This window comes from Cryptomeria japonica, chromosome 2 (genome assembly GCF_030272615.1).
Source record: "Cryptomeria japonica chromosome 2, Sugi_1.0, whole genome shotgun sequence".
In the NCBI taxonomy this organism is placed as follows: domain Eukaryota; kingdom Viridiplantae; phylum Streptophyta; class Pinopsida; order Cupressales; family Cupressaceae; genus Cryptomeria; species Cryptomeria japonica.
The window spans coordinates 316096416-316118949 of NC_081406.1; the positions used below are offsets into that span (position 1 = coordinate 316096416).

At 40.7% G+C, this 22534-nt stretch overlaps 1 protein-coding gene across 6 annotated transcripts in view; it reads right to left on the reverse strand.

Annotated features, from left to right (window-relative positions):
• LOC131070237 (DExH-box ATP-dependent RNA helicase DExH7, chloroplastic) overlaps positions 1–22534 on the reverse strand; it is a 408882-nt gene that overhangs the window by 100942 nt on the left and 285406 nt on the right. The window contains exon 29 of one of the 6 annotated variants that reach the window (XR_009371539.1): positions 10484–10575. The exons of the other annotated variants lie outside the window; for them this stretch is intronic. The gene's annotated coding sequence lies outside the window, so the exon portion shown is untranslated. The remainder of the gene's footprint in view (positions 1–10483; positions 10576–22534) is intronic. 6 annotated transcript variants of the gene reach the window in all.

The following is a 22534-nucleotide window of genomic DNA, read 5'->3' on the forward strand; positions in this document are numbered from 1 at the left end:
GACTGGAACTCTGTGCTGAAGGCAGTAGCCTTCAAGATATTTCTGGAATATAAAGATGTCTTTGCCTGGACTTGCAAAGACTTGAAGGGGGTACTGCCAGAGCTATGCATGCATTGCATAACCCTCGTACCAGGAGCCCAACTGGTACGAAGGAGGCCGTAAAAGATGAACAAAAACTACGCAGCCAAAGTAAATGAGGAGATCAATAACATGCTAGAAGCAGGGATTATATTCAAAGTGGAAACAAGTGACTGGGTTTCTGTTGTGCGAATCGCACACCCATCCCCGTCTTGGACAGGGACCCCCCAGTTTGTGCCTTTTTGTCTTTGCAGAAGAGGAAGGGGATATGAAGGGTCAAGTTGGTGAGTGATGGAGTCTGGAATGTCATCTTGATCTCCAAATGCCCTGAAATTTGGCTAAGTCTGGAATGTCCATGCCCTGAAATTTGGCTAAGTCTGGAATGTCCTGATCCTGAAATTTGGCTAAGTTTGAAATGTCCTGATCCTGAAATTTGACTAAGTCTGGAAAACTAAGGAATCCTCCAAAAACTAGAATTTGCAATATAACTCCTGGAGGTCCGAAACCACTCTCAAACATCCTGAAAGTATATATGGAATATAACTTAAAGCATAAGAACTTAAATGTTATATTCCATAAAATGATCCTTTGGTGAGATCTTGACAAACTCGCCCAAGTGCCCAAGCTCGCACTTCTTGAGGAAAATGTTTAAAATTGCTAAAATGCCCAATTTCGGACCCTGGGGCAAAAAGTGGAAAATGTGAAATGTTGCAAAAAGTGGGTTTAGGTTCAAATTTCACTTAAAATGCCCAATTTCCGACCCTGGGGCAAAAAGTTGAAAATGTGAAATGTTGCAAAAGGTGGGTTTAGGTCCGAATTTCACTTAAAAATGCCCAATTTCGGACCCAGAAGCCAAAAATGTGAAAAGGTTCAAAAGTTGCCAAAAGCCCCTAGAGGTCCGAATTTCACTTAAGTCCTCCAATTTCGGACCTTGGGGCTAAAATATGAAAAGGTTCAAAAGTTGCAAAAAGCCCCCAGAGGTCCGAATTTCACTTAAGTCCTCCAATTTTGGACCCTGGGGCTGAAATTCAAAGTTGTATAAATTTGCAAAAAGTGCTAAACGTCCGAAATTTACCTTGAAGTTTGTGGAAAGGTGGGTAAGGTCCGAAGTTTTTAAATAAATTTGCAACGCATGTTTAATGGTCCGAAGTTTTTTTTTGAAAAGTTGCGAAACATGTTTAAAGGTCCGAAAACTTTCCCAAGTTGCAAAAACGCTAATTGCAGAAGGTGTTAAATGCTCCGAAATATCTCCAGTTCACAAAAAACGCCCAAGACTCCAAAGGTAAAATCACGTAGAAGTAAATCGCCCAAACACTATCAAGACCAAGGATTAGATTTCACATTCGAAGAGAAGGGAGAAGTATTTTCAAGATACATCTCACAAAGAGCTTCTCAAGCCAGACGTCATAATTAAATTTAATATTTGTTAAATTAAATTATTTAATTTTTCAAATTGATTTATTAAAATGAAATTGATCGTTCACAGGTCGCGGGATGTCATTGGAGAACCAGGAGAAAGACCTGAAACGCAAATCGAAGAATGATCGCAATCAAGGCCAGGCGCTGAAGACTGGAAAAGAAAAGATGCAAGAGTGCGAGAACAACCGAGCATTGGGAACCGTGCCGCTGAACAAAGATGAAGTCCACCACCGGGACCAAAGACCAAAGAACACTCTCAATGCTGCAAAGTTTATGCCTTCTCGAGAAAAAGCACACAGCTAGATTTAAGTCCAGAAATTCAGTTTTAAAACTGAAACTGCTTTATTGTTAATTGCCTATGGGTCCCGTGCAAGATATTTTTGTGGATAACTATTCCCAACCACCAAGAAGATTGGATAGACCTGAATTAAAGCCAAATAGTGGCAGGTAGTTGAGATAGTTGCTGGTTGGATGAGTGAGAATTTAATGGGCATGGGTTAAGGCTGCCAGCTTTTGGATAGCAAGTTGCAGCCCTTGGATGTAGTCCATCCTAGCCTTCGATTCAAAATTGTAATATCTATAAAAGGCAGAGGCCTTTCTTTTGTAAAGAGTTAAATGGTTAGATAGTTAGAGATTGTTAGATGGTTAGATTTAAGAGTTAGAATAGGTTAGATCTTAGCAGTAGCATAGAGATGTTGCAGAAATTGTTGTAATAGGCAGCTGAAATCAATATATAGACATTGAATTGGTGTTTATTGTCTTGTTTTCATCCTGTTTGCATGGTTTCTCTCAGCATCTTAGATAGATCTTTCTATTTTGGGTGTGCAGGTATTTGATAGATTCAGGCTCATACCACTGAGGATATACTGATTGTGTATCCTTTTGTGTGGTTAACTTGAGCCTTTGATTGTGCTTAGTTCAATTGCAGGTGTTCGTCTGAGCTGCGCCAAAATTGGGTGCTTAGCCGTGCGTCTCCAGTTTGAAAATCTTCCAAGTCCCTTTGAAGATTGTACCGTTCCAACAAGGTTGTGAGCTATTCTGTCCAAGCAGGAATTGGTTATGTTGAATCCGTCTACTCGCATACCCGTGTTGTTAGTCTCCTAACCCTTTCCTTTTGCTCTTTATTGCGTAATTCGAGAATCACAGAAGACCAGTTTGTTGCAAATCGTAAGTCCCCTTGTGTTTCTAGTAAAAACACATCAAACCACTGAGTAGTCCCGCAGTCAAGACCTGACAATCAAAACCTTGAGGTCGTCCCCTTTGATCAAACCAAAAACAGCATTAGGGACTTCCTTATCTCAAGAGAGGATAGGATACTCAGCTGCTTATTCTATTCTGCGTTGGCCATATGGAGTCTGCAGCAATGCGATTTCAGACATGTCAACAATTTCCCCAATAGTCATCTCCCTTAAAAAAGAGGCTGATCAGATAAGGATATGTGTGGATTTCAGGTACCTAAATGCAGTAACCATAAATTACCCATTTTTGATCCCATTCACTGATAGTATTCTGGAAGAAGTCGCCGGGCACGAAATATACACATTTCTGGATGGATTCTCAGGGTACAATCAAATAAGTATTGCGGAAGAGGATAAGCTGAAGACCACATTCGTGGTGGAGGAAGGAGTGTACGCCTATAATCGCATGCCCTTCGGGCTATGCAACGCGCCCGCGACCTTCCAGCGAATAATTCTGCACATTTTTAACAAGATGTCAATTGGGAATTTCAAGGCATTTCTGGATGATTGGTCGATTTTTAGTGATCGGGACACCCATTTGAAGGCTTTGGGGGAATGTATGGATAGATGTCGGAAGGCTAGGTTAGCCCTGAATCCAAAGAAGTGCAGGTTTATGGTAACACAAGGGAAACTCCGAGGCCACATCGTCTGTAAGGAAGGATGGAAGACAGACCCAGACAAGATAGGAGTAATTGTCAACATGGAGAGCCCAACGAATGTAACAGGGGTAAAATCATTCCTGGGCCATGTCGGCTACTACTGGAGATTCATCAAAGGCTTTGCGCAGGTGTCCTAGCCCCTGGATAAGTTGACAAGGAAGGGAGAACCGTTTGTCTGGGGCACAGAGCAAGAAGAAGCCTTCAAAGAGTTGAAGGACCGGCTGGTGAGTGCACTGATATTGGTGTACCCAGACTGGAACAAGGAATTTCACGTACACGTCGACGCCTCCAACTTTGCAATTGGCGCTACCCTCGCCTAGGTAGGGGCACAAGGACTAGACCACTTAGTCGTCTTTGCAAGCTGACTTCTGTCAAAGGCCGAACGGAACTATAGCACAACGGAGCGAGAGGCACTGGGGATGGTGTACGCAGTACAGAAGTTCCGACACTACTTGTTGGCTACGCCGTTCACATTTTATGTGGACCATCAGGCACTAATGTACCTAGTGAATAAACCAATCATTCAAGGGAGGGTAAGCCGATGGCTACTGTTCTTACAGGAAATCACCTTCACCATTGTCGTACGGCCAGGAAAGTCCCATGTAATAGCCGACCAACTATCAAGGATCAGATCAGGGGAACCGACCGAGGGAGTAAACGAAGACTTTCCAGACACACACTTGTTTCAAATTGCAATACTACCAACTTGGTATGAAAAGATAGGCCAGTACCTATCTACCTCCACATTCCCAAGCGAGATGCCTTCAGGGGAATGGAGAAAGTTAGCACTAAAGAGCAAAACCTTCCAACTAATCAATGGGCTTTTATATAAGATGGGTCCTGACCAAATCTTGAGGAGGTGTGTCATGGAGGAGGAAATTTGCGGTGTACTAAAGGAGGCACACGACGGATTTGTAGGCGGACATATGGGACCAGATGCAACTGCCAGGAAAGTGCTTCTGGCAGGTCTATGGTGGCCAACCCTACACACCGACGCCCGAGAATGGGTGATCGGATGCGACACTTGCCAACGAGCAGGAAAACCTCTCAAAAGGGACTTCATGCCTCTCTTCCCTTCGCAGCCACAGGAACTATTCGAACGATGGGGTTTGGACTTTGTGGGACCTCTCAAGCCAAGTAACCTACACCGGTGCAAATATATTGTAGTTGCCACAGAATATCTCACCAAGTGGGGAGAAGCTAGGGCCTTGCCGGGTAACACGACTCTGAGTACGACACGGTTCCTGTACGAACAGATTGTCACCAGGTATGGGATACCACTCCAAATAACCAGTGACAGAGGAGTGCACTTTGTCAATCAAGTAATCCAGACCATGATCATGGAATTTAAAATATTCCATAACCTATCCAGTCTGTACTATCCCCGCGCTAATGGTCAGGCAGAAGCAACCAACAAGGTGTTGGTATCAATAATCTACAAATCGTGTGGGGTGGAACACGAAGATTGGGAGGAAAGACTACCAGCTGTGCTATGGGCCTACCGTACAACATACAAAGTCACTACCGGGCATAAACCGTTTCAGCTCATGTACGGACAGGAGGCAGTGGTACCAGCGGAGTACACCGTGCCGAGCCTTTGCATGGCGGTGGAAAATCGACTAGGGAACACAGAAAGCATGAAAGCAAGGCTTGATGGTTTGATAAAGCTGGATGAACGAAGGCTGATGGCACAATGGGCAACTGAGGTGGCACAATGCCGGTAGAAGCATTGGCACGACCAACATTTGTAGAAGCCCAACTTCCGGTCGGGACAGTTAGTTTTAAAGTACAACGGTCGAAATGAACTTCAATCGGGGAAGTTCAAGGTCCGTTGGCTTGGACCCTATAAAATCAAAGAGGTTAGTAGGAACGGAGCAGTAAAACTCGCGACTTTGGATAATAATCCGATCAGGGACTCGGTGAACAGTTCCAAGCTAAAAATCTACAGGGAAAGAAATAAACCTATGATTGGGATCAACATGTTAGGATACGCCACGAAAGGGCATTGGACCATTGGCCAAAGCAAGGAGGTTGAAGAAGACCCGGTGGTAAAAGGAGAACCTTATCGGAGGGATGACGATTGGGCGAAGCCCTTGTCGGCCATGGAAGAACGACTTGTGCCAAAAAGGGTGGACGGTGTGGCGGTTCCCAGGATTCACAAACATCTCACGAATGCGTATTTCAGAGACCCAGCTGTGTGGGTACGAGTCTCAGGATATTGGAAAAAACGGGCCCCATACGAAGGAGCTCGAGAGGGATACGTTGCATATGACATTGACAAAGAAGGAGAAGCCCGGAGGAAAGCTGAGAACATACTTAAAGGGGTGGAGCCGGTGAACCTAGAGGAAGAGCTCAACCTGGAAGAATATGGGGCAACCCTAGGCCCATGTTTAAAAATGGTACTGAAGACAAAGGACCTATTCGTCATCGCTTCTGAAGCAGGCGAGGTAGAGGCCGAACCTAACTCATTGTATCGGGTGATCCCCAACCCGGCTGGACCACCGAAGATCGACGGAGAAAGAGTAAAATGGTACCACCAATATAGGGACCAGTACATTGACGGCCGCCACAAGGGTGTGGGACCCGCCCCACTGGTGGACAAGATATGGGACCTGGAATACGTGGGGACGTGCTGTGCACAAGAATGCTACAAAAGACTACCACATGTGTGTACGTGGTTGCACGACTTAGAAATAAGAATGAGGACGCCCAACACTGCCTCATGAGTAAAAAGGAGGAACAATGGGGATAGAGACTCTGAACAAGAACCAAACAAGAAATGGGAGGACAAGGCGAGGAACGATGAACCAGGGAAGAAATGGAGGAAAAAGCAAAGTAAAGGGCTAGTAAGAAGGAAACAAAGGAGACAGGGAAGCTCTTTGACAGAAAAAACAAACACAATAAACTGGCCAGTGACTCACAGAAGGCCAACTAGAGGGCACAATCAGGCCAAAAGGTACCTGGGCAAATTAACGGCAAGGAAGCTAATATTGAAAAAGCCGTGCCAAATAAAAGAAGTAAGATGACTGAAAAAACAAGGGGTCTTGAAGGGCGAGGAGGAGAAGTACTGGAAAAAAGCAAGTCCAAATCGGCAGGCATTAAAAAATTAAAATATCAGGCAAGTACAAGTAAAAACAATAGAGAAAAAGTAAGACTGCCGAGGAAACAATTATTTTATGTTAAGTTAATAAGGCATTTTTACCTAACCCTAACCCTGGAAAGAGAAAAGGCTTATAAAAAACCCCACGAGACTTCATTAGACACAACATAGGAAGATGAACCTGGCAGCCAGACAGGACTGAGCGAAGGGAAGGAAGTAGTATACCGTACAGACCAATTGCATACTGTACTGACGGGATATACATAACATAACAAGTGTACAGACGCACAAGAGTGGATAATTCCGTATGACGTACGGATTGCATAGTCGAGAAGGCACGAGCGCTAGGGGGTTGCACCGTACGGCGTACGGATTGCAGAGAGTTGCCAACATGTCATACTGTACGACGTACGGATTCAGGGTACAAGCAAGTCAGAGAACTGGAGTCACTGAACGACGTACAAAACGCGGGGAGGAAAAGTGCAGATTTGCCGTACATGTACGAAGTCTAAAGTTCGTACGAGTGTGAGCAAAGACCATCATACGATGTACGACACACACACACCGTACGCGTACGGTATACGACATCTGAGATTGTGGAGTACGGAGCACGAGGTGGAGCTTATTGTTTGCCGTACGAGTACGGCCTAAGAAAACCAGGGAAGTGCCAACTTGAGGTGCCGTATGGCGTACGACGTTACCGTACGGACATAACCCGAAGAAGCGACATTCCTTTGCCGTACAGTGTACGGCCCGCCAGCACGCGCAGAAGAATTCCCACAAGGCAAATTCCGTACGGCGTACGACACCAACCAAGCAGACAGAGATATCCGTATGGCAGGAACAAGCAGCACGCAGGTATAAAAGGCAAAGGGCCTGTCTAGCAGAACACGAGGAAGAAGCCGCACGGTAGGGAAACTGAGAGTGATACAATGGGCCGTACAAACTGGCGAGACAATCTGTCAGACAGTTATAATAACGACCCAGGAAGGGGTATGGGAAGCAGAATAGAAAAAGGTAGTTGCAGTGCAGCCATGACTGCCACGGAGCCCGCTAGTCGCAAGAAAACCAAGAGCAAACCGAAGGCAACAAAGGATTCGGAGGGACTCACAGCAGCAAATGTAGCATTCGAGAGTGTGACTGGTAGTGAATGCCGTACCTGGTGGGAGGAAAACCCTCTAGACCATGTGACGAAGGTATCTCTCAAGAGGGCACAGGTCGACCACGCTGTGCAGATGCCCACATTCAACATTAAAGAGTTCGAGCCAGTCCTGCGAACCATGGTATCGGGCTATAATCCGCACAAACGAGCCTCAGTCATCCAGTTCCAAGGGCACACAGTACGGGTTTCATTCAAACCTGAGGATTTCAGGCGAGTATTTGTCATACCGGAGAAAGAAGCATCTGCTACCAAGCCAACCAAAAAACTCACCAGAGAAAAGAAGAAATGGTTGATGGATTTGGTGTGCAGAGACGACCTCATAGAGGAGTAGTGGAAGAGCGCCTGGGCCGACAGCAGAGGAATGAAGCGTACCTTTATCGCACCTGGGGAATGGAGGATGTTAATAGACCTAGTCAAAAGCCGCCTGACAGGGGCCAGCCGCACCTCTGACATAGCTATATGGATGATAGGATTAATGGACGGGATCAGATGCGGGAAGGTGTACAATTGGGGGCAACTCTTGGCAGAACGCATCCACGACTTCCTGAGACTAGAACACAAAATGTTCTAAATGTGTCATCATGCTATTAGCTTGTTCCTAGACGTCGTACGCCTAAAGGTGCCACCAGAGGAATGGGGGACATTTGAACCAAGAGGAAGGGTAGAACCAAGTAAACCCACCATGTAGTACTATATCCACCTGGACATCCTTGGCGACACAGCGCACCCTACAAGAAAGAGGAGGAAACTGAACACTTCCGTAGAGATTGAAGAGGTTAGCAACGCAGAGGACTCGGTGGAGGTGGAAGAAACGGAAAGCAGCGATGAGGGATTCCATCTGGCAGGTCACACAGCTGTAGAAGAGGAAGAGGAAACAGAGTCATGGCAGTAGCAGGAAGAGGAAGGGGAGGAGCAACAGGGAGGATTGCGGGCGCAATGGAAAAGTACAAGGGTAAAATTTACACCCTCGAAACTATCCTCGACACACCTGGTACCTCAGGAGGCGCTTGCAGTAGCTAGCCCAGTGGGAGATGTACGACCAGTGGGGGTACTGTTCCAGAAGATTGGAGAGGGGGAACCGCCAGCACAGCGACGGGTATCGTTGCCACAGATTAGCTTGGCCGTACTTGCAGCAGAAACAGAAACAGAAACCGGTACGGTGGCAGCAGGAACCGGTACGGTGTCAGCAGGAACCGGTACGGTGTTAGCTAACTTAGAGGCAGCCTTGGACACTCTGACAGATAAAGATATAGATGCCTCGCTGGATGGATGGCTAGGGTAGTTCGCACTCACCCTACACCTTCCCCCTTCCCCTGCACCACATAACATGGCCATTGGGCCAAGCATGACCATAGATAGAGAGACCTCTGTCCCAGACCTGGCAGGAGAGAAATACATTGATCAGGAACGACAAGGAAGGGACAAGCAGAGCAGTGGACCGACTGGAGCTCTCACAGGACTCCATATCACACCACCTAACCCGGATGACGCAACAGGCTCATTCGGACGATTCCTAGAGGAGCTACAGGGGCTCTCTGATGTTGCACGCAGCATGGCTCAGCTTACTGGATAGATGGAGGCCGACAATTCAGCCGACGCTACACAGCTGTGTCACTTCATGACCGAGGGGTGCAAGGATGAGTTCACACAACACTTTGAGCAGCAGGGGTGTCCAAGCCATAGTACACCCGAGATGATTCAGAATTGGACCCATAGGCACCTGATAGGAGGTACAGGCACATTGGGCACCACCTTCCGCAGCATGGAGAGGGCCTTCCGAGAGGTGTACTTACAGTTGCGGCAGCATCAGGTGGAAAAAGAAGCTCAGCAGATGTACATAACAACCCTGGAAAAGGAGGGTGAGAAGCAGGCAGAGTTGGCCACAGTAGAGAGGAGCTTGAGGAAGGAGATGGAAATGAAGATGACTACCTGTGAGGCCCGCTGCAACATACAGGAAAAGGAGGCACAGGCATTAGCAACCCAGGTGGCGGTGCTCACTTCACAGCTGGAACAAAAAGATAAAAAGCTACTGGAAGCTGCTCACATGGTAAAGAAAGCTCGGGGAACGACAGTTAATGGCAAAAATGAACCTGAAACTCCAGGCCGGACAGCAACCTCCTACCGCGACCACTACAGGGACGCCTCCTCCCTCTTCTCGATCTTAGCTATGTTTTTCCTTTCAGTTTCTCTTGTTTGAGTCGTCTGGAAGACGACTACATTTTTGGGGGGGCTAATGTTAGGGGCAAAAACGTATGTTAGTAAGAATAATAGTTATAAGTATGTTATGTGTGTTTATGTTGTTGCCGAGAGGTTCCCGTCGGGTAGTTGGGAGTTGGTGACGGTTGGCAACTTGACCATCCGTCGGGTCTTTATATTGTTTGGTGGGAACCTCGGCAGGGAGATGATTATGTATGGACAATTCTGGACATTGGAATAAAGATATAACTTTCTGGTCTAATTATTATCATTTGTCATTTATGTTATGATGTAAAATTGTTCTGTTCCATGAACACTTGGTACGTGCAGGAAATACTGTGTTATCTGATTATTCACCAACTATACATTTAGGACTAAACATCCAACCTAGTGTTGCCTACACCACCTTTCCATCTTGCAACTTCATCTTGCCTTGAGGAGTCTAGTAATGTACATACATGTTACCATTTTAATTTGTCCCTTTTGTGACAACACAAAATGATGCAAGGTGTATGGACATAGCTTTCTACAAATTCAAGGGGAAGCTCCCTTTTAAAAAAAAATGAAACACTAGAATTTTAAAAAATCTTTGAGTTTCAACATGCAACACATACTGACTTTAAGCTAACACCTGTCTTTGTCTCCTTGGGTATCGTTGGGTATCAGCACAAGGCTAATCAGCAGTTCTATGCAATATGAGAAATCTCTCTTGAAATCAAACACCTGCAACAGCTTATCAACACTCAACGCGTTTTAGTTAAACATGAAAACTGGGAACCTGTGAATGAGGCAAGACTTGCAACTAAATTAAAAACAAACACATGATCCAATCAAAAAAATATTGGAGATTTGCATAGAAAGCCATAAACAATCCAATCAACAAAGATTGCAATTAAAAGCCTATAATAATTGTTAAACTATATTCAACTCACAAGAAAATACAACCACAATATGTCACAAATCAGCTTGAATAGCAATTTGAGTTGAATGTGTTGATACTGAACCTGCTACAAACTGATGGAAAGACCCTCCCCTATGGAGTCTTTCAAACTGAAAATGCTGAAATCAATTGCCAGTGGAAGACAACCAAGAGTCTTCTTCCAGGAAAACCTTTATAGATCACTGTGGTTTATTATGACCGAAACTTTTTAAGGCCATTCTGTTAAAGTTTGGCTTGGAAACTGATGCAGAGAACAAAAAAAACATTCACAATGTAAGAACCCAACAGGCTCTAACTGCTAGAACTGTCAATGCTGTTTTTTTTGGTTTTGTTGTTTTGTAATTTTTTTTGTGTTTTGAGAGGATTATACATAAAAAGCAAATGCATTTGAATTACATAAACTTCTGAAACTGGAAACTAATTAATTCTATGGAAAAATAGCTGATATCATTCATTCTCTTTAATTTGTTCATCATAGGAATTCTTTACATTGAAAGGCATACCATTTATTGAAGAAATACTTATTTATAAGTGCTGGTCGAAAAAGCAAGGGCAAAAGACTGTAGGAATCTTCTTCAAACAGCTGCTATGACTCCCTCTGAAGATGCCAAGCCTTCTCCTATACCCTGCACCCCTTTTGTGATTTTCATGGAATTTATTGTGGGCTCCTTCACCAAAATCGTACCTTTCCTAGAAGATGAGGTACGGCTGCTGCTGGGGTCACAAAGCACAGGCCGTCCAGCCTTGGAAACAATGCTAACCACTCCCCATGTAATGTCCCCTAATAAATAAGTTGCCAAAAGTATATTTGAAACAATATTAATTATTTTATATTAATATAATATTCCATTCATTAATATAAATAATTAATATTATTAAAGCACTATAATAAACACTGTAATTATTTATTTAATAGTTCTTAACTATTATTTAGTTTCCTACGGGAAATACAACCAACTTATTTGGTGAATAAAAGCATGGCGTGAGATTGAACGAGTATGCCTGGAAGAGAAGATGGGATTCCTGTGTGTGTGTGTTAATTCACATCATGAAGTTAACTAGCCTTTCGTCAGTTACTGAACTGGCCTACTAGTTGTTTGATTCTGAAGAAGAATCATTATCGAATAAAGCAAAGTGTAGTTCCGTCGGCAAATCCCTGGGTGTGAGTTGTGGGAAGCATGTTCCTACGCGCAAGTCTACAAAGGTATGAAGGAATATTTTCGGTGTCAACATACATTCCGTGCTCCTGAATTCCGAGACACGGCGTCAACGAGCACCACCAACCGTGCCCTGTAACCTGATATCGGGTTGTAACATGAAAACTGTGATGTCCGCAGTGTGGTGTAGAGCCGACGGTGCACGAAGGAATTGGTTAGGTTGAACCGCAGAGTAGAGGTTGTCTACAACGCGTGGGGAATAGAGAAGTATTTGATAGCATCCCGTACACCGTGGGAAACTCAGTATATCAGTATTGACATATATGGTGTCCCGATAGTACAAGCTCTAGTGAATCGTTTGCATCCGGCAGTATCAAATTTTGGCTTATGCATGGGAAGTGTTTGAGGTCCTTGGATAGCATTCTACTACAAGTTTAGCATTAAGTGAAGTCTACCATCAGCAGTCACCGTTCGACTATCAGGTGCATCTTAAAAAGATATTCCCTTCCTGCTCCTTGATGGAATATTTAATAAACTGGTATCAATGTTTATGAATAATGAATGTTCAAGTTTGCTATGTTTATCAGTGCTTACAAAAAAATGGAATTTAAAACACTACGCCGTGAACAAACAAGGAAGATTCCAAATTAAAATCGTATAAAGATGTTCATTCCCATCATTGACCGTGCTGTATAAACAAGTTCCTGTTTAATACTGGTTATACAACTAACTGCAATCAAATCCTAGCTAGGGAATTTTACACCCCAATCAATGCTCATAAACCCTCCAACAATCTGCCCACAAATCTGATAAAAATACTGTAATATTATACGCAAATGAGCTCAATGTTGACCTCTGTGTGAAGCCAATCTATCAAGCAATATCAGGTGAATATTTCACACCCTCTGACCGCTGCTACAGAGAAGAAGCAACGCTCTCCAATGCTGATAAGCTCAAAAGACTCCAGAAACCCTTGGTTTTGCACGAACTCCAATGCTCTAGAGAAATGACAAGTAAAAACATCAATCATAATAATGTTCGATTTCTTTTGCACATACTTATATTCCCTCAAGAAGTTCGAATTTCTCCCAAAAAGCATTTTAATGACATTAAATGTTATAACATTAAGTTGGCATCATTAAATGAAATATTGACCTTGGGTTGTGTGCACATAATTAATTAATAATTTGGTCGCCCTCTCATGATGCCTAGACCCTCACGTTATAAAGTTAAGTTATAACTTTATAATCACCTTATTAAATAATTTATTATTAATTTGGCCACATAAACATTAATATCTCCCAAAATACTTAACATTCCATAGTGCCGTCTGAAATGGGAGTCCACCCTACTTTTCCCCATGTGACCATACACCCCTACTAAAAATAGAAAGGATCCCTCTCAAACACCCCAAAACTTACTATAAATAGTAAGTAGAGAAAATGATGTCCAAATGATGCCAAACAAAGATCAAACTAGAGCACTCCGAACACTGAAGATGAAGCATCCCTCAAAAGACCCTTTATCCAACCTCATTAGCCTACGAGGGTCAGCATGATAGGCTAATTCTCACTGAATATCTGATGTCAACAAGAAGGGGACATCACACACAACCAACCTTGACTCATTACAAGCATAGCTTCAATCTAGGACCATGATTAGTTTTTCTTAATGAACTTGCTTAAGGAACTTGATGAGCATTCACCAAACAAAAGCATGAGGTCTTGGACTTTTCAATCCTTTTACAATGCATTTTGATGAAATGACAACAACTACCTTCAAATCATAGCAATACAATACATTCTTGTAAGACCTTCAAATTGCTCAAATGACAAACTTCTCTTTAGACCCATGAAGAGCATTTTTGATTGATCTTGTTTCAACCCATCCAAGGGCAGGCATCACATGTCTTCTACAACACCTTAGGAGTATATTCAAACAAGTTTTAACTTGAGAACATCCAAAATAAAAGATTGATTCAACAAACCCTCATGATACTACGTTTTTAAGACTGTCCCACTTTGAAATGCAAAGAACAGTCATTAATAACTTTAACAAAACAAATAACTAAGCCAATTGCTTTAGTGAAATTTAAGATAAATTAGATATAGACTTTTCCTCAATTTCTCATCAAGATCCAACGGTGGAAACAAAAGTTATGGAGTTTTTCCAAAAACTGGAAACCCTAGTTTCTGAACAGGGCTCCTAAGAAGATTGGCTTATTACAACAATCAAACGACCTTATCTTTAGAACTGGTAACAATTAAAAAACATCTGAAATAAAATTATCTTTCTATCCATATAAGTTTCAGACTCATACCAGTCCGTACAAGGCCGTAACAATTAAAAAATCAGACTTTTACACATAGAAATACAATGTAAAAACTGTGCAGAAGAAGTCTTTTTCCATTCAATCCTTCTCCAACCTTGGCATTTAAGTTGGGGGACATATTTATAAATTTTGCATCCTTCCACAATTGCTCCAACCATTCAACCAACCAATTTGTTAACAAAAATAACTTTTTGACAACTTTTGGAAAGTTGCTTGACAATTTTTTTGAGCAACTTGACAACTTTGTGCAACTTTTACAGTTTTTGATCAATGAACTTAAAACTTTCCAAAATGGTCTTAAATGACCTTATTACATTCAAACAACCTAAAACCAAAGAGTGACATAATGCATGCTTATGAGGCTCCTGATGCCCCTGCATCAGAAACATGCTGAAAGTGTGGTCCTCAATTAATGGGGCATGATAATTGTTGTGTTACACACACACACCCCGTCTTCAATAGGAACCCCCTCCCTTTTTGCTGGCTTTGCTGATGTTTTGAGGCAATTTTGTCCTTTTGGGAGAAGTGTAGGGCCTAGGCCAAAATGCACACTCCAAGCATACGAGAGTTGGAATGAACAAAATGGGGCTTCAAATTGATTAGCCTTGAAGAGGTCATTAAGATTTGGGGTATTGAGCCATAGGAAATTGGAAATTTGAGTTGTAACTAACTAAAATGAGTTACTCATAATTGGCTTGGCACTGATTTACATTATCTATATGACATGCCATTAATATGGCATATATATGTATAGACATGTTATAATATCATATACATAACACCCATAAAGAATAATGGGTATGCAGTTTGAAGGAAAAAGAAAGTGAAAGACAAATCTTGCTGATCAAGTTTTTTTCCATTCTGTCATCTTATAACATTAATAGTTAGGATTATAACCTTTAACAAAGATACTAATAATTTAGCAAACAAAGACATTAATAAAAAATATTAACCTTAAAGGTATTAATGATTTATTAAACAAATATATTAAAATAAAACATATTAAAGGATATTGATAAACACCTTCAACATTAATTTGAATTAATATGTCATTACTCCAACTTTTGCTATTTAATGTAGTTAGATATTTAAAAGAGCTTTTTATTGTTATTTAGCCATTATTTTTAAGTGAGAACAACTTAAAGCTAAGGGAACATCCACCAGCAAAATGAAGTTATCAACTTTGATTATTAGAGAAATTGTAGAGATTGATCTAGCTAATCTTAGCTTTATAAAACTTATATTCATAATAAAAAGAGTTCAATACTATTTTGATTGAAATCATATATATATACCTAAATGGACATTCCTTGGGGTTTTTAAGTTGAATCATGCCTCTCCTAGGCAAAGCGTGTGCTTTTAGCTTCCTTGAGAAATATTTTTATGTTCTAAGTTTCTTTCACTCCTTGAGCACACACTTTTTGTTGGAATTTTTGTCATTGATGTCAAAGTTTATTTTGAGGTTTGATTGACCTGCTTGCCTTCTTGGTTGAGCTGTCTACTTGGGTGTTTGAGCTGGTTGTATGCTTGCTAGAGCTGCCTGGGTGTCTGTTTGAGCAGGGTGTGTGTCCGCATCAGCAGTGTGTGAGCTTGCTTGTCCCTTTTGTCAGCTAATCAGTCATATCTTATGCCATGTCATGTATTCCATGTCATTAGTTGAATATCACAAGCATTGAATGTCAAAAGAAATTTTTGTTTGGAATCGAATTAATTTCTTTCTTAATACATTGTCGTTGGGTTTTGTGGTGAAAAGCATATCATTTTGATTTAGTACGTGGTTGTTGGTTTGTGATAATTTGGAAATGTGGCCTGGTTGGCTGTCAGTAAAAAGTTAAAACTGTTTCCTTCTTGAAATTTTCTGGAAATCACATTTCCTCATCATGGACTTCGTGGACAACTTTATTGCTATTGTGGAATCTTCATCATGGTGTTTTTTAGAAAAGTCGCAGTTGTGTTTTCAGTGGAGCATGAAAGAGGAAGTAGTGCTGTTTTTTTGTGGTTCCAAAAAGATATTTCTCTTAGGTGGACGGGATACACATGTTTGATATGCAGCACAAAAACGTTATTTTTCTCTTAAAAATAAAAAACAGTTTTAAAAGCATATGAATATTTAAGTGGGAAAAGAGTTTTTTTCAGTAGGTTCATTTTTCTTATGGAGGTCATTTTTTCTTAGTTGGGAGGTGAAGCGTAGAAGATTTTTTCTTTTTTTGTGGACCTTGTTTAGTAAAAAGGAAGCAGTTATCGTGGAATTTATTGGAACGTTTTTTCTTTTTCCTCAAAAATCTAACGAGCCTGTATGAATTTTTTTTTGGAGAATAATACAAGCTGCTGATATTAAAAAGGATATACAAAGAGTGGGATCTTTTTTTCTTTTCTGGGTCGAATTTCTTTTCATTGGAGTCTCTGTGTTATTTTCATGATGCAGAGAGAAGATATAAAGGGGAGAAGGTTCATTTGAGGAAGAGAGGGAAGGGAGATCAATTTGGAGAATAATATATTATTCTCAAAGGCCGCAATGAAAAATGGTGACTCAATTGTTATGAAAGGTGGTGCCTCAATTTCTATGAAAGGTGGTGACTCTTCCCCCAATAAAGCATAAAGGAGAGATCATTCCAAGCATTCAACGATCCCTCACTCACTCATCAATCATCTAATCAACAATCACTTAGTCATCAACTCACCAATAACTCAAATCATCCAATCAAAGGAATTCATTGAATCAATCATATAAATATCATTGAAGGATAGAGACTGAATGACTTTGCGATTATATATTCTTGTTGTGGTATGGTTTGGTAACTACGTTTATATCTGCATTCTCCTAATTGATATATACTGTTTCTTTTCTGGGTCGTATTTCTTTTCATTGGAGTCTCTGTGTTATTTTCATGATGCAATATTTTTCTTGTCAAGTGGACAGGCAGTCATAGAGGATTAAAAGATGCCGTGTAGCTAAGTATCGAGTTGATGATTGGTTGCACGGGAGTGAAGGTGTGTGTGTGCTGGGCGTTTTGAATAAAGGCTAGGAGTTATTGTGTTAAGTGAAAAAATATGGGGATGCAATTCTAAAATGAGTGATCATAGAGACCATTTTTATGTGGAGTTTACTTTGATTGTTATGGATTGTTTGGGATTTTTCTGAGTTGTGGCTGGGAATGATATTACCAGTCTTCAATTATATGGAGGAAATCGAATAAAGGTAGTGTTTTCAGCATGCTTGTTTCAGACAGAGAAGAAATTTTTATAAGTGGTATGCAATCTCTATACTTATTGTGGTGTGAAGACAATCTGAAAAAGGGAAGAGAAGCAGTGAGTTCAAATCTTTAGTTTTTGTTTGTCCTATCAGAGGTTGGTGCCTCTGCTGTGAAGAGTTGGTGCTCTTGGAAAGTGGATGCTTGCAATGAGTTGTAGCTCACTTATGTAATCCCATCATTTTGAAGTGAATAGAATTCTTTGTTGCCGTGGTTTGTTACACGAAAGGGTTTTCCATGACAAATCTCTGTGTTCATGTTTGCTGGTTGTTTCTCTTATGTTTCAATTTAATTCTGAAAATTGTTTTATTAAAAGGATCAAATGCTGATTCACCCCCCCCTCTCAGTATTTGCTGTGTGCTTCTCACTTTTGGGTCATATGTACTTTTGCTTATGCAATGATCTTCATGTGAGTGAACTCTCTTTAGAAAAGCACACTTGTTAGGTTCTCATGAACACTTTTTTGCAAAAAACTAACCCCCTTTGTCACTTAAATTATTATTTTTCATTAAAAGCCCTCATAGCGTGCACCAAAAGTGCAGATTTTTTTTTTAATTCTATCACTTTTTTGACCAAGAGTACTCTTTTTGACTTCTTATGCTCTTTTTTACTTGAAAGTCCATTTTTTGACCTACCATGCACTTTTAATCAAAACATTCACTTTTAGTTGGACATTCAATAGAGAGGTGCACTCTTTGGGTCCTTTTTGGGCCTTTTCAAATGCTCACACACTTTGTCTTTCCTTCCTCCCCTGAGCTCCAGATGACATCTTGTCAAATACATTGAAGAGATTTTCTTGTTGGCCCTACAAAGACATCATCTAAGAAATAATAAAAACAATGTTCATGACCATAGGAAACAAGGATTCAATTGTGGCTCACAAAACTAAGAATGTCAAGGATTTGACTTGAGAGGTGACTCAATATGAAAAAATTCATATGGGTGCAAAAGCATGCTGTTGCAGAAAAGAGTTCAGTTCAGATATATTGTTGCGAGTTGAACCAAAGATGAAAAACTTTGTGCATTAATGAAAAACTTGTGAGTACGCGCGCATCATTTTTGGCCACGAGTTTAATAGTAAACAATCACCGATAATCGTGTGTTTTGGGGGAAAATCACGGCATTAAAAAATAAAAAAAGTTAAAACACTTAAAAGAAATAAAGTTAACAAACATGAAAACCTAAAACATTATAACCACCTGCACAACGGAGGTTTCAGATGTTTTTCGACGACGCAAAAAAAAAAGAAAAATAGTGTGTGCATGATGCGATTACTCAGTCTTCCAGTGCCACACGATTTTGGGCAAGAATTCTTCCGACACAGTCACAGTTCAGTCTTGTTTTTTGGGCTCGATAAGGTTAGGAAGTTGGAACATTATGTGAAAAACTTTATAGTCCAATTCCATATTGCAAAGCTACATGTCGATAAAGTAAAAACAATTATCTGCTATTTTATTATGATAAGAAAAAAAAGATATTTTAAATTTAAAATTTTGTTTCCATTTACCCCTTCCTAATAAGATTTACTTGTCTATGCTTTGAATTGGTAAGATTTCTTAGTGTGGACTTTATTTCAGTATTTCATCATTGCCATTGAACAAATAGATTTGTGCTTGAAAATCAACAAGGAGACTGACTAAGCCATACTCTATTTATCACCCCTTTAACTGATTGGTGTGAAGATAGAACAGTTTATGACATATGTAATTTATTTGTTTACAATGCTGGCAAAGATACAAATTACAAAGGATCATACCTACAAGTTACACTTGCTAAATAATGAAACCCTTTGCTCATAAATCTGTGATTGTGTCAATTATCCACATGTAAAGGGCCTGTAGCTGCAAACTTGTATGAAACCAACACAGTCTAAGTTAGTGACAAAAAATTGGGCTTCTCTACTATGTCAATTGGACCTATTTTTGTAGCTTGGTCTGTCAAATATCTTTATTATTCTTTAAGACCCTCATAAGGACTACACTATTGAGTCCTATGGGGGTCGAAGTGTAGAAAATAGAGTCCAATCTTGTCTCATTGGCTTTCTCGTCTTTGATTGATCATTCAATCTTTTGGGCCATGCAGATCGAAGTCAAAAGTGACAATTTATTTGTTAGACAAAATCTCAATAGGCAGAACATCAACCTAAACGAATGCCCAAACCTCAACAAAGGCATAAAAAGCTACTGTCTTATATACATAATGATAGCAAATTAGACAACATGCAAATCCTACATGATATTGTGAAGTATGAATTTTTCGAATAGACAAGATAATATTGCAACTTGCACCCCTGCAAAACTGAAAACTCACTTTTTGTACTTAGTTTTTCTGTTTGTCGTTAAGGATATAGTAATTGTGTTTGAGCCAAATTCAATTTGTGTTTCTAAAAGACTAAAACTGAAAACAATTTTCAGTCATTTCAATGTCAAATCTGTTATACCTGTACTATTTTTTATGTTCTCTAATTTTTTATGTTGTCTCTCTCTTTTGCTAGGTTCTCTTCCTATTTGTTTTTGAAAGAAAATGGCTTCTAGTTATATAGGTAGAGGTGGTGGCAAAAAGAGAGACCCTTGTTGGAAACATGTCATGTCCCCTCTTTAGCTCTGTCTAGCAGAGACATGTGAGTTAGCCTATTATGGAGTCTTGTAGGTTGGCAATGGTGGATAGAGACTTAGTCAGGATATTCAGTGTTTGGATTTGGTGATTCTGGCAGTAGTAGACCAGTTTTGCAGCAGTTCCTTGATTTTAGGAGGCAGTTCCTACTTTTTAGGAGGTTGTGACAGCGTCCAGGGTTGGGGTTCCATGAGACCATTCCTTGGTTTCAGTTTCAAGAGATTTGGGTGTGTTTCCTAGTTTCTAGGAGCATCCCTAGATTTTAGGGATGAGACTGCCAGTTGATCCATGATTTCCGACATCGGTCACAGACAGGTGACAGGTTCCGTTTCAGACTTTTGGAGTCATTTGAGCCTTCTACAACTATTTGGGTTATATTTTTAATATATTTAAATATCTCCTAAGTTAGCATTTAATTAATTAAATAAGGCTATGTTTATAGCCATTTTGGAGTAATAAGGGGTTTTTGGCTTCATCTGGATGCATATGCCCATTTGTTATAGCTCGTTGGAAAGGTCTTGAACTTTTCTAAATGTTTCCCATTTGTCAGGGACCCTTTTGATGAAAGAAATTCTTTTATATTAAAAAAGTGGCGTTTTCTCTATACATGGCGACTAAAAATGAGAAATAAGACTCTATAAGCCTAAGCGCACTTTTCATACACTTTTAGGGTTCGAGCTAGAGGGGAGGAGTTATAAGGAGATGGTAACCTAATTATCATCTATCTTTTACACATTTCATCTTTGATTTGGAGAATTTAGTCTGGAGAGCGATTCGGCATCTGGGACGGAAACCCCAGGGTCTTGCCTGTCTGGGACGTAGCCCCCAGCACAGTGGTTATTTGGTTCTTGCATTCAGTTTTCAGTGCCTTAGAGTTGGTACGACATCTTTTCTGGAGGATTCAGTGAACAGAGTTAGGGTTCAGCGTGGAGATTGGGGTTTTCAACTTGACATCACCTAAAAGCCGTACAGCTGTACTTTGCAGCCATTTCTCTTCCCACGTGAAGCTATGCAAGAGCTTTGGATGTTTGTCGCAGCCTCCTTCTTGATTACAATATTCACTCTTCATCCAGGTTGGACTCATTGTTAATGTAATCTTCTTGGAATTGTTTGGAATCACTATTTGGATAATTATTTGATTTAAATAATCAGAAATCTGCTTGGTATGATTCTGATTTGGCTGTGTATGAACATTTATTTCCAGTACTCTTTTCATGTACTCATTCTTCAGTTATTACTTGTTGAAAAACTATCAAAAACACAAAAATAAACAAACCTTCTGCAACTTCTGTCTATTCTCTAAAACCATCAAAGGAAACATAGGAAAATATAGTTTATTAATTTAAAAACTACAGCAGATCAGCAAGGGGATCCATCAGGGATCTTTCAAAACATGGGACATCAGGTCTGTTGTGACCTTTTTCACACATCACCTCGTTGCAAATGGGGACCCTCCTTGCTTTTTCTTATAGGGTTTTGTTAGAGTCTCGCAACCTTCTCGACACCATTTTGTCAGTTTTGAAAGGTCTGAGCTTTGGAAGTCATAAGTCAGTCTGTGCTAACCATGGTCAAAATAGAGTCTAGACATCGTCAATGTGTCTAGAAAGTCTGAAGGACAAAGATTGCAATTGATTTGAATGAATTTGGACAAATTTCTATTTTTGGAAAGTTTTTTTTTTGATACTTAAAGCACAATCCCCGAAATGGCTATTTTTAGAAAGTTTTTCTTATTTTTTAGGGATGCTTTCTTTTTCTATTTTTGGAAAAGGATCTAGGGTTTGCACTATTGGCTCTGAGTTACATTGAAAATGATCAAGAATTCCACTCAAAATTCAAGTTTTGTCCTAAAAAAGATAAGTTCCTAGATTTTAGGGATCCATAGGAATTCAGTGGATAAATGGGTATGAATTTCAAATTTCAAAAAGATCCAAGTTGAAATGCATAAGTTGTGGAGATTTCAAATATGGTTATCATAGGGATCAACTCTCTCCAAGTCCGCCCTGCAAGGATGTTCATATGGTCAAGGGTCTCTTGAAGTCTGCCCTCAATGGTGCATACCTTCTTCCAAGTCTAGCTACCCATGGTGCACAACTTTAATGAACTCCAACATGTATGAGGTGCATAAGCGTGTTGAAGTCTGCCCTCCTATAGGGAAGACAACAAGTAAAGTCCACCCCATGATCGAGAAAGAGAACAAATGAAGTCCGCCTTGGAAGGGGAACAAGACTAGTCAAGTCCGCCTAGCAACAGAGGTGCATAACTCCCCTCAAGTCCGCCCTCATGGAGTATAAGATTGATCAAGTCTGCTCACACTTGGTGCATAAATGTCATGAAGTCGGCTTTGGAAGGGACTTAGCTTGGTCATGGAAGCAAAGAGGTCCGCCCATGC